The following is a 17,764-nucleotide window of genomic DNA, read 5'->3' as shown; positions in this document are numbered from 1 at the left end:
GGATCTAAAGACAGCCGATAAAAGCTATCGGATGTCTTTACTCTTTACATCCCAAAGCTCACTGTTCTGCATTGAGAATAGGGATGTGTCGTTCATGAACGAACGGGTCCTTAAAATGAACGAAACCGTTAGTTCACATAAAAAATGAACAACCGTTCTTTTGAGAGGTGAGCAGTTTGGAACATTTTATTGATGCACTTGTGATAATATCGCTTTTTTTTTAAATTTATTTACAGTCATCCTGAATTTTTTTACTCTTAATCAATCTCAAATTTTCCTTTTTCTCAGTAATACAGCACAGTATCATTTCGTACCTTTTTGCTTTCTGCTTTATAGCACTAATGGCACCCGCACGGCTTTGCGCGTAGTAGAAAATTAAAAGGTCTTTTATTTGTATATTTACAAATAATGTATGATGAATTTCTCGCCAATTGCTTGCCCATGTTACGGTTCCACGTTATGATAACTTGGTAATTTACTCGTCCATCTTATAATAATTTTGCTCGGGGAAAAATGTTCTTAAAATTGGAATAGAAAAAGAACAAAATCGAATTTTCGAAAAATCGCTTCGAGGTGCATACCCCCATGCTACAAACTAATATTGTGCCAAATTTGATGAAAATCGGCCGAACGGTCTAGGCGCTATGCGCGTCACAGAGATCCTGACAGAGATCCAGGTAATATCGAGACAGTGAGACTTTCAGCTTTATTATTAGTAAAGCTTTTTCTTTACTCGCTGCAGATCATTTTCAATTTTCCAATGTATCCATTTTTCACTTGCTTGACGATTTCCAAGTCGCTTATTTTACATTCAATACCCAGAGATTTTTTAAAAGGGTATTATTACTGTCTATTTTTTCCCCCATTAAAAAAAGTGTTGCTTTTTTTTTTCTCTCTCTCTCTTCTCATTGGTACTGTGGAATAATTTTGATGCTCCCCAATATTTAGATGAGTCTTTTTAAATTAAGTTATCCGGTACTCCGGCTGAGCTACCAGTATATTTGTTGTTACTTTTATTGGTAATCTTCACTAATAATAAAGCTGAAAGTCTCTCTGTCTGGATGTCAGGATGTCAGGAGGATATCTGGATGTCCGGAGGATGTCTGGATCTTTGTGACGCGCAAAGCGCCTAGACCGTTCGGCCGATTTTCATGAAATTTGGCACAAAGTTAGTTAGTAGCAGGGGGGGGGGTGCACCTCGAAGCGATTTTTCGAAAATTCGATGTGGTTCTTTTTCTATTCCAATTTTAAGAACAAAACTATCATAAGATGGACGAGTAAATTACGAACTTATCATAAAGTGGAACCGTAACATGGGTACAATAGCCAATTGGCGAGAAAATTCACCATACATTAATTGTAAATATACAGGCGAACTAAAAGATCTTTTAATTTTTCTATTATGGGCAAAGCCGTGCGGGTACCACTAGTACTATATATATGTATACAGTGCTGTACCTAGTTGGATATTTTGGCTGGAAAAATTTGAAGGACGAACCTCTTTCTTTTGGGTAGATGTTATGGTGGACAGATGTTTGTTTTGGGGTCAAAAAAAGGTCAGTTTCGACAACTTACACCAGTTTTTATTTAAATAGTAGGCGTTTTATGATCATAATATTATTGCTAAGTTATGTACAGTTAACGTACAGAGTTTAAACCAACATTTCTTTATTCTAGTGTTTTATATTCCTGTTTCTTTCTTCTTCTTTTTTTTGTTTGTAATTATCTCTTTTATTTGTTTCCTGACTTACATTTTTTTAAACGTAACCTAAAATATACATTCAAAATTATTTTTTGCTTTATGTTCACCTGTAACCATACTACACTTGGAGATATATTTCTATTTGGAATTAGTGCACTATTTCACGTAAGTTCAGTTTTCTGAATTTTCTGACGTCCCAAACAGTTTATTTACTTTTATACAGTAAAATTTAATAACTTAATTTTGTGACATGCTGAAAGGATCCTGTGAATTTTGGAATGGAAAACAAATCTCGCCATTCGGCAACTGAGAAATATCTTACAAAATGAACCATAACTGTTTCATGCATCTAAACCTGAATAAAGTGTTTTTTATTTTTACTTTCTTTTACAAAAAAGGAAGTACAGTCAAACCTTGATATCTCGAACCTCCATATCTCGAAACCCTTGATGTCTCGAAACAAAAATTTTCCCCAGCATTTTCTATAAAAATCCCTATGTATTTTCCATAGTTATCTCGAAATTTATTTTTCGAAACCCTTGATATGTCGAAATTTTTGCACTGAAGCAAGATTCAATTGTCGTTTTGCTTTGGCAATTTTTGTAGTAAAACCAGTTCCAGAGACAATTGCTTAACGTTTTTCATTCCTTTTCTTGGAAATTTTGTGAATAGGGGATTGGGGCAAGATAATAGGGGAGTGTTAGCATGAAGGGGGTGCAGTGTATTCCCCAGAGTTTAGAATCTTTGTGCATTTTTCTCGAACATGTTCACTTTGAGGAAAGGGGTTCGATTTTTCGTCCGTCGGCAGTTTTCAAGCGAAAACGGAAAATGCGTTTCTCATTTTCATCATTCAACTTTTTTAACTCCTACAAAATGGCTGCTGAAAACTTTTTGAATGTGAGGTAACTGGTTAAAGATAAAATTAGAATTTTTAAATATTTAGGTGAAAAAAACAAGTTGAAATTGTTGTTCATTTCAAAATCTTATCCTGTGCACTTTCGACAGAAAATTTCAAATCTAGTGAAATATTGAAGACTACTTTATTGATCGTATTTCGAAGTGGTCCCATAATACATATATAAATGCATATAGCGTACGCGAGTGTAAATGTGAGAGTTACTAGTGTATTTTTTTAAAAACCTTGATAACTGGAAAACTTGATATCTCGAAATTTTTCCCCGTCCCGAGAGATTTGAGATATCGAGGTTGTACTGTATTGTATTCGCGAAAAAATTTTCACTCAAAAATCGGCTTTAATTTCCATTTTTCTCACGACCGAATGAATGTTGAGTTTTTTTTTCGACCCGATCACACGTGGATATATGCCTAGGAACGTACAGACACCCGAAATATCCATTTTGACGACCCCCGAGTTAATTACTCGGGGGTTGTCGCCAACTTGGTGACAAATTTTTGGCGATTTTTTAAATTTATTTATTTATTTAATCTGTTTCAATTTGTCCACTGTTGGTGATATTTAGAGAGTAAACAATTGAATCACATTAAAATTGCCAATAATGGGGAAATGACATTAAATTGGAGTGAAAGGAAGTCATGTGATGCACACATCAGCTCGTTTTCATAGGCATATTTTCTTACTTTTAGATGATTTTATATATTTTTCCTTCAAATTATATTACTGTTACAATGAAACATTTCGAATGTACGTGAGTATGTCGTGCATCGAGATCACCTGCAACTTTTTAAAATGAACGAAGTTGTTCAAATGAACGAGTTAAAGGAACGTATCAAAAGAACGAACGGTTCTCTGTTGAAGGGATCATAAAAAAGAACGACATTGCCCACCTCTAATGGGGTCGTTTCCAAAATTTTAAAGGTATTTTTTTCTGAAAGAGTATGCTCAAAAACATAGGATCTGACCATTTTTTAAACAATTTGTTTCAGTTTAATATTTTTTAAAAATTACTTAAATCGGTATGCTTTCATTGTTTATACTTCTGCCGATGACATCACAAATGATAAAAATGCCATTCAGTGTTGCCATTCACAGAGCAAAATATTTAATTTGCATCTTTATTTACGTGTACTGGCAACGATAGGGTTGATAGCATGCGTAGAGCGCAATTTTAATTCGCTTCTTGATTATCATAACGTGGAAACGCGATAGAAAGATGCGCCAAAGAGCATCATTTGTGACGTCATCAAGACCACGCCTTGTTTGAAAAATCGGACACCTAAAAAAATTAATTACAAAATAACTGTTGGGAAAATGAAAGTATTTTCTGGGTCCATGTTATTTTTTGAGCAATCACGATTGCTTATTGTTCTCACTTGACTGTTTTTGGCGTGTTTTGATTTTAATTTCCCCTCGCCACCCTCTGCAGAACCACCGTCGACCGGCCTCACGATGCTGCTCCTCTAGCGAAAACCGTCTCCAGGTTGCGTTCATATCCTACACGCATACATACACACACGCATGCCTACACACACATGCACACATACCCACACACACGCCTACACACACACACATACACATATATACACACACACTTACACATATATACACACACATACCCACATACACACACATGCCTGCACACACGCAAAAAAACACGTGATTGCGAAAAACATAATTTGAATTCAAGAAGTCAAAATTCAAATTAATTATTATTTATTTATTTATTTATTTTGCTTATTCTATCAATTTCAGTGACAAAAAGTACTACTTTTGACTGAAGGAAACAACCCCATTGAAAAAAGGGTTCTTTAAAATTCCGAACCATGTGTCTGCAGTTCTCTGCAAGTTGTATGATTTAACGCTGTTATATATATATATTTTTTTTATTTAGCATGAGGTTATTTACTTTTTTAGGTGTCGAAAGAATAAGATTGATAAAACAGTCAAAAAATCAACAAATTGGTTCATAGAATCAGTCCTCAGTCAGTAGAAAAACTATAGTACGAAACATCCATTAGTTCTATCAACGATTTAAAATATAATTACAATTAAGGAAACTAACATAATGTTATTCACTTTTCGATGTCGAATCACGTTAATACATTCAAAAGCTCAAAACATTATCAAAGATATCAGTCAAAACATTATCATAAAATCAGTCATCAATCAAATAAAAAAAAGAATAATACAAAGAAAAAAAGAAGCGGGGAAGAGACAACAAGTAGAGAACCCTATATAACGGTAACTTAATGAAGAACCAATGTAATCTCAACTATTCATAAGGACGATATAGTGAATGCTTTACGAAATAGTTTCTGAACACTTCAAAACAAATAATTTTAAAAAACCGATCAATATTCAATTGGCTCAAAATGTTCTGAAAATAAAAAAAATTAACTATGCGTCCTCATTCGAAGTAAATTTACTTTTCTTCACTCAAAAGTACATTAATTGTGTTGGTTTTTCGCTCTCTAATTTTATTATAGCTCCTTTAATCTTGAGTATTATCTTTTTAAATATTTAAAAAATAAATAAATAAATCAACGTTGGGTCAGTGAAAACTTTGGCCAAAAAGTGTCAATGTTTTAGCCAAAGCTCACATCAGCGATTGATTATGTGCTTATTACCAAAGCAAATTGCTTTTTTCTTCCTTTTCGGGATTGCTCGCAAAAATTCGTAACAATTTTTTGTGCGTTCAAATGAAAAATCTTTTTTTATTTCTGTATGTGATGCAAAAAGTGTGTTTAAAATAAATGTTTTAAAACCTGTATAGTTGTATTCAGTCAATATCATCACGCATTTTCCCCCCGTAGACCCGATTTCTAAATGATGTGGAGCACAGTTTAACTTCGGGTCTTAGGTATACTTGGAACGAAAAACGAATTGTGTTAGTAAAATTTTGCACTTACATTTTGAAATGCATTTTGAAAAATGAATCATCTTTACGAATAATCAAGCTGAAATGGATGTCCGGAGGATGTCTGGATGTCTGGATCTCTGTGACGCGCATAGCGCCTAGACCGTTCGGCCGATTTTCATGAAATTTGGCACAAAGTTAGTTTGTAGCATGGGGGTGTGCACCTCGAAGTGATTTTTCGAAAATTCGATGTGGTACTTTTCCTATTCCAATTTTAAGAACAAAATTAGCATAAGATGGACGAGTAAATTACGAAATTATCATAACGTGGAACCGTAACGTGGGCACAATCCAATTGACGAGATATGAAATTATCATAACGTGGAACCGTACCATGGGTACAAGCCAATTGGCGAGAAAATTCACCATGTCTTATTTGTAAATATACAGGCGAACCAAAAGACCTTTTCATTTTTCTATTACGGGCAAAGCTGTGCGGGTACCACTATGTATAATAATCAGATACGTCAAAACTTTAAATTAAACTCTCGTTGAACTGTTACTTATTTTTTCCTAGGAGTATAGAAGAGAGATCCTCCTTGATTTTTTCCAAACAAAAAGTGTGGTGCTGCCATCTCTGAGGAGACAGACGTACTATAATGTTAAAGTTAATATAAGTGTGGTAGCTTGAATATGGACCGAAAGCGGATGACCTTGAAACCAGGGCTGCGGAGTCGGAAGAAAAATGGCCGACTCTGACTCCAGGATTTTAAAACGTCCGACTCCGGCTTTTTTTTTTTAAATTTATTTTTAAGGAATTAGTATTTCAATCTCTATTTTGCCCCCAAAATAGAGATTGAAATATTAATTCCTTTTTATAAAATTTTCGCGTTGTATTTTATTGTAAACCTAAAATGCATACAACGTTAGAAATTCAATTTGAAAATCCAATTATTAAATAGTTGTGATTTCTAAAGTGAGATTATTTAAAAATCCCATTAAAAAAATGAAAAGGATCAATTGCTCCCCTTTAATGTTTAACAAATAGATGTTGATCAAATCCTGCGCTTTCAATTTTTGAAAGCACAGAGAAGAGTGAGAGAAAGAGTTTGGATAGAAAAAAAAAAACTTTTTTGCTAAGTCAAAAGACTTTTCTTGAGAGGGAGCGGTCCCCCCTCCCCCTCCCGGGTGACACCTATCTCGTGGGTGACATCTCAACTTAATTTCAGAGTTTATAAAATTGAAATACTTTAATTCTGAAAAATTTCCCCAATAATAAATCTTGAATTTCATCTTAAAAGTTTCAACACAAATATTGCACTATTGGGTAGAGAGGTTGAGTACATGTACGTCTGGAACAAATTTTACATAAAATGCGGCGGTATACAGCTTTGTACGAACAGCTTTTACTACACCTACATTTCTTGGCACAATTTTTAATTTTAATTTTATTGGCAGCTTCAGAATCAACCCTAGTATGAAAATTTTAGGATCAACTACAATTACTGAGTGTTGTAACCAATTAATCATGAACTAATTTTATTTTATATTTTTCAGTGATAACACAGCTTTCTTACATAAAGTCTTAAGATTTAAAAAAAAAATTATATTTTATCGGATTTTTTGGATTTGCGCTTTCGTGCTAACATTAATTTCAATATTCAGTAAATTACCGCCCATTAGCCAGGGTTAAAGCAGAAATACGTGAAATACACCACCAGCTCAGTCATTTCCAGCCGAGGACTGCAGTTTCGTGCTTATTAGCACTCATCAGCCCGGCATAGGAAAGTGACTGAGCTGGAGATGGAAAACCTCGTAAGGAAGCCAAGAGTGCGAAACAAACTGGTAGCTAATACATAATTAGCACTGACTAGACGAGTGACCGAAGCAATGGTTCGGTTCAACTCGAAGATTGAACGCGAGGCAAGGTATATTCAGTAAATTACCGCCCATTAGCTAGGGCTAAAGCAGAAATATGAGAAATACACCACCAGCTCAGTCAATTCCAGCCGTAGCCTGCAGTTTCGTGCTTATTAGCACTCATCAGCCCGGCATAGGAAAGTGACTGAGTTGGAGATGGAAAACCTCTTAAGGAAGCCAAGAGTGCGAAACAAACTGGTAGCTAATATAGAATTAGCAGACCAGACGAGTGACCGAAGCAATAGTTCGGTTCAACTCGAAGACAGAACGCTAGGCATGGTAATTCACGTATTTCTGCTTTAGCCCTGGCTAGTGGGCGGTAATTTACTGAATATACCTTGCCTCGCGTTCAATCGTCGAGTTGAACCGAGCCATTGCTTCGGTCACTCGTCCGGAAATGACTGAGCTGGTGGTGTATTTCACTAATTTCAATGTTCCAAGCACAATCAGAAGTTTCCGGACTTTCTCAAGCGTTACATACATTCCTTTTACTATTTTATGACTACGATCGAGGTACAAAGTATAGTATTATTTTTATTTAGAAGTGAGTACTTAGAAAATCTTAGGCAACAAAACAGTTTGCTGACAGTTGCTATCAGTTAAATAAAGTTAGAAAACAAGCAAACTAGGAAACGGCGTAGGTAGCTGTCACAGAAAGTTCGATAAACAATCAAGCTAGCTGGTTGTCCCAATGACAGTTATTTTCTTAAGTAGGCATTTGTACATGTAATCAAATTAATTGGTAGTCAGTTTTTTTAAAAATGCAAAGAGAGTCAGTGAAAATTAAAGAAAAAAAAGAAACCGGAGTCTGAGTCGAAATGTTTCCGAACGACTCCGACTCCTTAACCCCAAAATCAGTCCGACTCCGACTCTTCGACTCCACAGCCCCGGAATGAGACTATTCGGCGCGGCCGTTTCGGCGCCGCCGTTTTGGCGCGCCCGTTTCGGCGCGAAACCCATTTCGGCGCGGCCGTTTCGGCGCGACCGTTTCGGCGCGGTTCATTTCAATACGACCTGTTCAAAAATCGAAATTGTCAGCATGTAAATCTGCCAAACTTTGCTTCAAAATTCAAGATATCTTTTGTTTTTTTTTTAAGTTTTGTAAAAAGTTTTATGAAGTAATATTTTTAAAGGTGTATTTTGTTTTCTTTTTTATTATTATGTGATAACATGTAAGTTTAAAAACATCTTCATAATTTTTCGAAGTAGATAAGTTAGGAAACAGCATTGACATTTTTCTATGAAATGTAAATATAAAACTCATTCAATTTAAATTGATTGTTTTTTCGTTGCTGATCATTAATTTGTGCACTTAATTAAATATCTTTTCTATAAAAAATTAAAAAATGTCAACTAATAATAAGATGAATTTTTTATATTTTTTATTGGAAAAAGTTAACGTGTTGAGAAACTCACACGTAACCCTGTTCTCTACAAAGTTAAGTTGTGTAGTGTGCTTTAAATACAGGATAGACAAGAAAAATTTTTATTATGTGAAGATTATTATTATTTATTGCTTTTAAGTTTCATAAAGACTAATATAATGAACAAAAAATATTTTAAACTTATTTTTTGAATAAAAATAAAATATTTTGTGTCTTTTTAGTTCCTGTAACTGTTCTATAGCACTAAACTGTCGACTGACTATTTCGTAACAAAAAAAAGGCAATAATAAAAAATAACAATAATAATAATAAGACTTTTTTTTAAAAAAGTAATATACAAAAAATTCATAAATTGATTACAGAAAAATAATAGTGTTTAGAACTAACTTTAAAAAGTAAATGATTTTTTAGTCAATAAAAAAAATCAAACATTGCCCTAAATTTACCTTGATGTCCGTACATGGGTTTGTAATAGTTAAGTCGAGCTTTTTGGTTAGTTTGAAACGTGTCTTCACGTGAAGAAGACTTATGAAATTATTTCCAATAGCTGCTACAACAAAGAAGTAATCACCACAGAAACACAAAACGGCTCAGCATTGATTTAAAAAAAAAATAAAAATAAAATAAAATAAATCGACAAAGAGGTAGGACTGGTACTGGCATTATTTTCTAATTTTTCAAGATATTTTCTTTTATGTTATCGCAGTAAAACATACGTGGATCACATATGGCCTCTCTTTTCCCCCGCTGTAAATTTTAAAATAAATTTTAACTAGCTTCTAGTGCGCTAAATTCACATTCTTCTTCCAGAAATCTTTTTCCTTCTTTGAACTAAAATTTCTGAAATTCATAAAGTTCAGAATGCAAAAATCTGGCGCCAAAACGGCCGGCGCCGAAACGGTCAGCGCCGAATCGGCCAGCGCCGAAACGGCCGCGCCGAAACGGTCGCGCCGAAACGGTCGCGCCGAATCGTAACAAACCCCCACAGCCCTGCTTGAAATGGAAACATCATTTGTATTAGGTAGTTCGTTATAATTTTGTAATAGAGAGGATTAGCCAGAACAAGCCTCTTACTACAATGCGTTTTCGCCTCAGTCTATATATTACACTAATATTATTGTCTGTGATAGTTTGTCGTAGATGAATGACCATAAAGTTGTCACATCATTGACTATTAATAGGTTTTTGATGGGCAAACAAATGACACATAAGGGGCTAGAGACGATGCGATGTGTGGGGCGGCAACCCAACCATGGTAATGTTTCTTTCTCTGCAATATAAGATTGCCTGCAAAGTTACGTGAGATTTATGAATGTCAATAAGTCCCAGAGGAGATAAAGACATAAGGTCGCGTGAACAAACATACAGACATAAGGGTTTACAGGATTTATTAGAAGAGCCAACATAGTGAATTTAAAAAATTCGAAACACGGGGCAATATGACGAGCTTATCTTTGGCACGTCATCATGCCCCGGACTACCTGTTTAGAAGAATTCGTCTTCATTGCCATAAAGGAAGGTGATTAATTGACATTTATTCATGGTAATAGGTAGTATCTAAACTAAGCTACTCATCTCTACATAGTATAAAATGAAGTCCCCAAAAAGCGTCTGTGTGTTTGAACTCGCAAAACTCGAGAACTACCCGGTCGATTTCGCTGAAATTTTCACAGTTTGTTCCTTTAAGTCCTGAGAAGGTTTGCAGAACAGTTCGAATAAAATTCGATGCATAGTTCCTTTTTTATTCCAATTTACTTCCAATTTTCACATAAATTCCCGAATATGGGGGTGAAAAATTACTCGCAAATAGTAGTATTACATATCGTTAGAAAGGGTAGAATTTTCCGCGTTCTACTCAATTTGTTTCAATGCTCTAACTTTATTATGGCGGGAGTTATTTGCGTTTTTAGCTCGAATTTTTTTAGACTTAGCAGAAATTTAGGTACTTCTTTCTTCATTAAGTAAATCAATAAAAAGTGAAGGAATTGTCCCACAGCTTCCTTTTTGAAGCCATTGGAAAAAGCGACGTTTTTTACTCCAGATCTAACTCGACCTTTGGTTGAAAAAAAGAGCTTTTATCTCGAAAGGAAAAAAAGTTACAAGCCTTTTTAAATCAAGTTTAAGAAATCTCGATTCCATTCAAATTGTGAACCATTTTCTTTCGCATTTAAATTCCTTAAACTTATTTTATTTTGTGTTTCCATGGTTACGCTTTTTAAATCCATCTTTCTCATTTTATTTTAATTTCTTAAAAGTATTTTAATATTGTCGTCATTGTTTGGAAAGGAAATCATGGTGTTTTTTAAATTTATTTTTTACGCCTGATTGTTGAATATACGTCACTTGACACAATTTTTATTTTCAAGCTGGACCGGGCAAAGCAGCTAGTAAATACTAAACAGACACGATATATCTGACCTGTACCTGTAGCAGAGCTTATTTACACATGCATTAAATTTATTATGTATATAAACAATCAGAGCTTCAGAACTAACACAAATATGACGATTTCACACCTAAATACTATTACTGAACGAACAGCGGATAGGAGAGCCAATACTATCCAGTTGATGCTGTTACCGAGTGGAAAACGGAAAAAATTAAGACATTCGTCATCTTGCCTCGGTCTCTCCTGATTATTTACTAGTGTTATAACAGCTTTAGTCCCAACCTTTGTATGCACCAAACAAAAGCTTTTCCGCTTTCTTGCTAACTAGTGATAATGTGACTTGCGTTGGTCTGGCTTCTAGGTACAGAATTTATCCCAGCGAATATAAAGTCTGATTCATAGACTAATAATAAGAGTAGACCGAGCTTTCTCATTCTTGCTGATAAAGAAAATTGGTTCATAGATGTATCATGTGACTAGTGGAAGGGCTTGGCGAAGACTTTGGCAGCATGGTTGCTAGATGGCAGCATTATCTATAGTTTGGCACTCGACATGTATTTTAAGACGTAATGTGTTTTCATTAAAAAAAACTTCCAGGTGCAGAGATTGAACTGTTTTTCTTTTAGTTATGCATTATTTCGACATTAGTAACAGTTTTTGATCAGTTTTCGGTAACTTTTATTTCATTTGGAGCTGTCAGCGTTGGCGTGAACGAAATGGCGTAAACGTTTTGCGTTAACGCAAAAATGTACTAATCGGTATCGTAAATTAAAACTGTAGGTAAAAATCTTACCGTTTGCAGATTCTTCTTGGTCGCTTGCATCTTTTATTGCTTAGAGAGTTATTGAAATTGATTAAAGAAAATGCACAATACTATCTAAACGAAAAACTCACTATATTAACAAAATATTTACAACTTAGAATAACAAATTTACAAATCGGACTCCATAAAAGATCATTCTTCCGTGTTCCATCAATTCTATTTATTTTATTTCGCGCTGGCATTGATCGACTGCTACGATTAACGCCCGCTGTTGCTAGGATATCCACCAGTCACATGGTTTAGTTTATGAGCAGCAAAAGCGTTGCCATAGCTCGGTCTACTCTTATTATTAGTCTATGGTCTGATTATCTGAAGGTAGCCATTTTTAAACTTATTAATTAGCCTGGTAACGAATCATGTGCGGAGGGTACTTTTGGCGCCTTAAATTATGCATGAATAATCAGCTTGCAAAAGAAAATGAAATGATCTTTCATTTTGCTAAACGAATTAAACACCATAAGTTTAATAAAAGTCACACGTTTATGTGGACTACGTTAAAGTGAAGGCCTAAAAAAGTCAGACGACCAGTATACCGAGATTTTCTTTTCCTAATCTCTGTTATAATGTGTGTGTGTTTTTTGAGCAATAACGATTGCTTAGTGTTCTCACTTGACTGTTTTTGGTGTCTTTTGATTTTTCCCACCGCCACCCAACGCAACATCACCGTCGACGGGCTCCTCACGATGCTGCTCCTACAGCGAAAGCCGTCTCCAGGTTGCAACCATGTCCTTACACACACGCGCATACATACACAACTACACGCGCACACAAACACATACACACACCTACATACAAACACATACACACATACAAACACATACACACATACAAACACATACATACAGACACCCACACATACACACAAAAACATACACACAACTACCCACACATTCATGCCTGCACACAGACACAAACACATATGCCCACATACACATACCCCCCACACACACACATTCATACACACAACTACCCACACACTTATGCCAGCACACAGACACAAACACACATGCCTGCACACACATACGCCCCTACACACAAACACATACCCCCCCCACACAAACACACACGCCTATATACGCACACTCGTGATTGCGAAAAACATAATTTGAATTCAAGATGTCAAAATTCAAATTATTATTTTTTTTTACAGGGCACATTTGTTTAAACTGCCCACTTGTTCAGGATCAGAGTTGGTAACTCTCATGTGCATCGTGTAACTCTAGATGACGTATGAAGTTGGAGCACTTGTTCATGGGCAATGCACTGCATGATTTCACTGATTTTGTTAGAAACTACAAGCGAGTTCTAGCTCACTAATAGCGTCTAATGACTTATAGTGCAACTCAGGATTGTTGTCGTTCGTTCTTGAACGAATACACTTCAAAACAGGTAGGAAACAAGCAAAGATTGGGTTTCTACAATCAAGCACTGGTGAACGTCGTGGTTTGCTTGCAATGAAAAATAAATTGCAACTGAAAACACGTGCCTAAACTCCCAGATGAGGTGCACATTCTGGAAGTTTTAACTTGCTCTTTGAATTTACTGCCCTTCCTATGACATACGAATTCAATGTTTCCTACTCTTCTAACAGAGCGCCAATTATACTGAAGTAGAGCAAAGCCAGGCACTGGTATATACATAAATAACAAGCACATGAAGTTTGAGATAGCACAAAGTAAGATTATTTTCAATCACATTTTAGTTTTACACAGAATGCCACGGAAATATAAGTTCGTTGCTTGAGGCACCTGGGGCCCTGCCCCTTATCCTCTGGTGTGCTATGTTGATAGTTCCTCTGTTGGGGGCGTGGCTTTATTTTGACGCAGAAGATGGTTGCGTGGATGTACGAGAGATGTGGCTTCCTCCAACGGGAGTACCATAATGGTTATAGCCGAAGGCTCTTCAAAGTAAATTTTATCTAAAGTTCTTCTTTTTAAAATAATAATTTATTAAATATTTTTTTTCGCTTCCTACACATTTTTTAAGTTTTATACTTTTTTTTCCTTCCCTCCCCTCCCCCCGTGGGGGTTTTCTAGGCTATTTGAATGAATAAAAATAATAAAATAAAATTAAGACAATGATAAAATTCCACAGAATGACTTTTAATCACAGTATAACATCAGTACATCAAAATAATACAACTCAACCAGTTTATTTCATGAATTTTAACACATGTATCTATATGTCCAAGAAATAAATAACAGAACAACGACAGGTAAGGAAATGAAAGGCTGAAATTAAAATTTATAAGGAGTCGGGAAAAAGAGAGTTTCAACTAAACCACAAAATAAAAATGAACTTTCTCCTCACACTGTTTCACATCTATTTAGAAAAGTTACATTCCTAACATGGGGGATATTTCGATAATTCGGAATTTGGCACGGTCGTCTCATTTTAGGCGTAAATAATTTTATTTTGGTAACGCTGCTGATTTATAGTAACCCTATGTAAATAGATTTTCCGATCATAGACTAATAATAAGAGTAGACCTAGCTTTCCTAGACTTGCTGATGAAAAAATTGGTTAATGGATACATCATGTGACTGGTGGAAGGCTTGGCAAAAACTTTGGCAGCATGGTTGCTAGATGGCACAATTATCTATAGTTTGGCACTCGACATGTATTTTAAGACGTAATGTGTTTTCATTATAATGTTTTTACCAGTTGCAGAGATTGAACTGTTTTTCTTTTAGTTATGCATTATTTTGACATTGGTAATTAGTTTTTGATCACAGTTTTCAGTAACTTTTATTTCATTTGGAACTTGCTACGTCAGCGTTGGCGTGAACGTAATGGCGTAAACGTTTTGCGTTAACGCAAAAATGTACTAATCGGTATCTTAAATTGAAATTGTAGGTAAAAATCTTACCATTTGCCGATTCTTTTTGGGCGCTTGCATCTTTAATTGCTTCCCAGGTAGCATCAACTCATCGGATTTTGCTCGGCCGATCATCGACTCCTCCTAAACTCATCGCGTATTTCACGCTGATATCGTTGCGATCAGAATCCGAGAACGGTTTTCGATGAGCTGTTTTTTATCGGAAAACTATATCCTTATGATCAAATTTCCCGATGAAAATTTGCCGAGCTGCATTTCATCGAAAAAAGAGATCGTAACGATAAAATTTTCCGATGAAAATTTGCCTAGCTACATTTCATCGGAAAAAGAGATCGTAACGATCAAATTTTCCGATGAAAGTTTGCCTAGCTACATTTCATCGGAAAAAGAGATCGTAACGATCAAATTTTCCGATGAAAATTTGCCGAGCGAAATTTCATCCGAAAAAGAGATCGTAACGATCAAATTTTCCGATGAAAATTTGCCGAACGAAATTTCATCCGAAAAAGAGATCGTAACGATCAAATTTCCCGACGAAAATTTGCTGAGCTACATTTCATCGGAAAAAGAGATCGTAACGATCAAATTTTCCGATGAAAATTTGCCGAGTTACATTTCATCTTAAAAAAAGTAGGTCGTTTAAATTTTCCGATAAAAGTTTTCCCAATCTAAAACTTTTGGAAATCTCCCAACTGTTAAAATAGGATAAGTTTTATTATTCGAATATCCGACTATTGATCAAACGTAAGGCTATACGGATCAACATTCAGGGTTGAGAATCGGAGGAAAAATGACTGAGACTTTGACTGCGAATCCGACTCCTGGATTTTGGAAGGGTTTACTCCGATTTGCTGCAAAATCAATTCTACTTTAACTCCACGATTCCAACCCCGATTACCTCACTGGAATTGCGAACAAAATGAGACTCCGACTCTTGAATGATTTCTCTCTATCTCCAAAACAATTCCATTCTGTTCAATTTGACTTCCAAAATTACCGACTCCGACTCGGTTTGCGGGCAAAATGATCGACTCCGACTCTTCATTAGCTGGCGCCACAAGTATATTCATTGAATAAAATTCTCACTTTCCGTTCAGAAATCTGTCATGGCCTTACCCCCCGATAGATGGCGCCACAAATGATTTTCTATTTAATACATTATTTTCCTCCTTGGAGAGAGCTTTGCTTGTCCAGTGGTTAGCATATGAATCTCGTATTCCAGAGGTCTAGGGTTCGATTCCCGGTTAAAGTGAATTAGATTGAGCTCATGAATCACGTTCATCAAAAGTTGTTAAATTCGAAATTAACTGAACAAGTTATCAAAAGAATTAAAGTATATTAAATAATTGTCCCAAATGACGTCATCCGAAAATACCCCTTCTGAAAGTTTTAAAGATGGCGGACGTGTCACGTGATCATCCAAGATGGCGGACCCATCTTCCCACTGTTATTTTTTTTTTCCTCCTGCTTGTCCCTATATCGTGGTTGTTATTACTTCTCATCGTATTTTCATCCTAAATTCATCGCCTCGGAACAGCACTGCTCGTATATTACTCCAAATCTCATCGTATTTTCATCCAAAATTCATCGCCTCGGAACAGCACTGCTCGTATATTACTCCAAATCTCATCGTATTTTCATCCAAAATTCATCGCCTCGGAAAAGCACTGCTCGTATATTGCTCCAAATCTCATCGGTATAGGGAGCAAAATTCATCGGATTCCGATGATCGGATTCCACTATTGCCGATGAGACATACTGGAGCAATTTCCGATGAAAACTCATCGGAATCCGATCATCGGCCGATCATCGACCGATCAAAGTTTGATCGGATTTCGATGAACGGCCGATGATCGGCCGATGGGTTGATGCTACTCGGGTTAGAGAGTTATTGAAATTGACTAAAGAAAATGCATGGTACTATCTAAACGAAAAACTCACTATATTAAAAAAATATTTACAACTTAGAATAACAAATTTTCAAATCGGACTCCATAAAAGATCATTCTTCCGTGATCCATCAATTCTATTTATTTTATTTCTCGCGGGCGTTGACCCGAGTAGCATCAACTCATCGGCCGATGATCGGCCGTTCATCGAAATCCGATCAAACTTTGATCGGTTGATGATCGGATTCCGATGAGTTTTCATCGGAAATTGCTCCAATATGTCTCATCGGCAATAGTAGAATCCGATCATCGGAAACCGATGAGATTTGGAGCAATATACGAGCAGTGCTGTTCCGAGGCGATGAATTTTGGATGAAAATACGATGAGATTTGGAGCAATATACGAGCAGTACTGTTCCGAGGTGATAAATTTTGGATGAAAATACGATGAAATTTGGAGCAATATACGAGCAGTGTCGTTCCGAGGCGATGAATTTAGGATGAAAATACGATGCGAAGTAGTAACAACTACGATATAGGGACAAGCAGGAGGAAAAAAAATTAACAGTGGGAGGAAAACTTTCAGGAGGGGTATTTTCGGATGACGTCATTTGGGGCAATTACTTAATATATATTATTTTTTTAATAACTTGTTTACTTAATTTCTAATTTAACAATTTTTGATGAGCGTGATTCGTGAGTTCAATCTTAGTCGCTCTTTCCGGGAATCGAACCCTAGACCTCTGGAATACGAGATTCATATGCCAACCACTAGACAAGTTATGCTCTCTCCAAGGTGAGAAATAATGTATTAAATCGAAAATCATTTGTGGCGCCATCTATCGGGTGGCAAGGCTATGACAGATTTCTGAAAGGAAAGTGAGAATTTTATTCAAGGAATATACTTATGGCGCCAGCTAGTGAAGAGTCGGAGTCGATCATTTTGTCCGCAAACCGAGTCGGAGTCGGTAATTTTGGGAGTCAAATAGAACGGAGTGGAATTGTTTTGGAGATAGAGAGAAATCATTCAAGAGCCGGAGT

Source organism: Uloborus diversus, chromosome 8, assembly GCF_026930045.1.
Source record: "Uloborus diversus isolate 005 chromosome 8, Udiv.v.3.1, whole genome shotgun sequence".
NCBI lineage: Eukaryota > Metazoa > Arthropoda > Arachnida > Araneae > Uloboridae > Uloborus > Uloborus diversus.
This window is presented reverse-complemented; position numbering follows the sequence as displayed.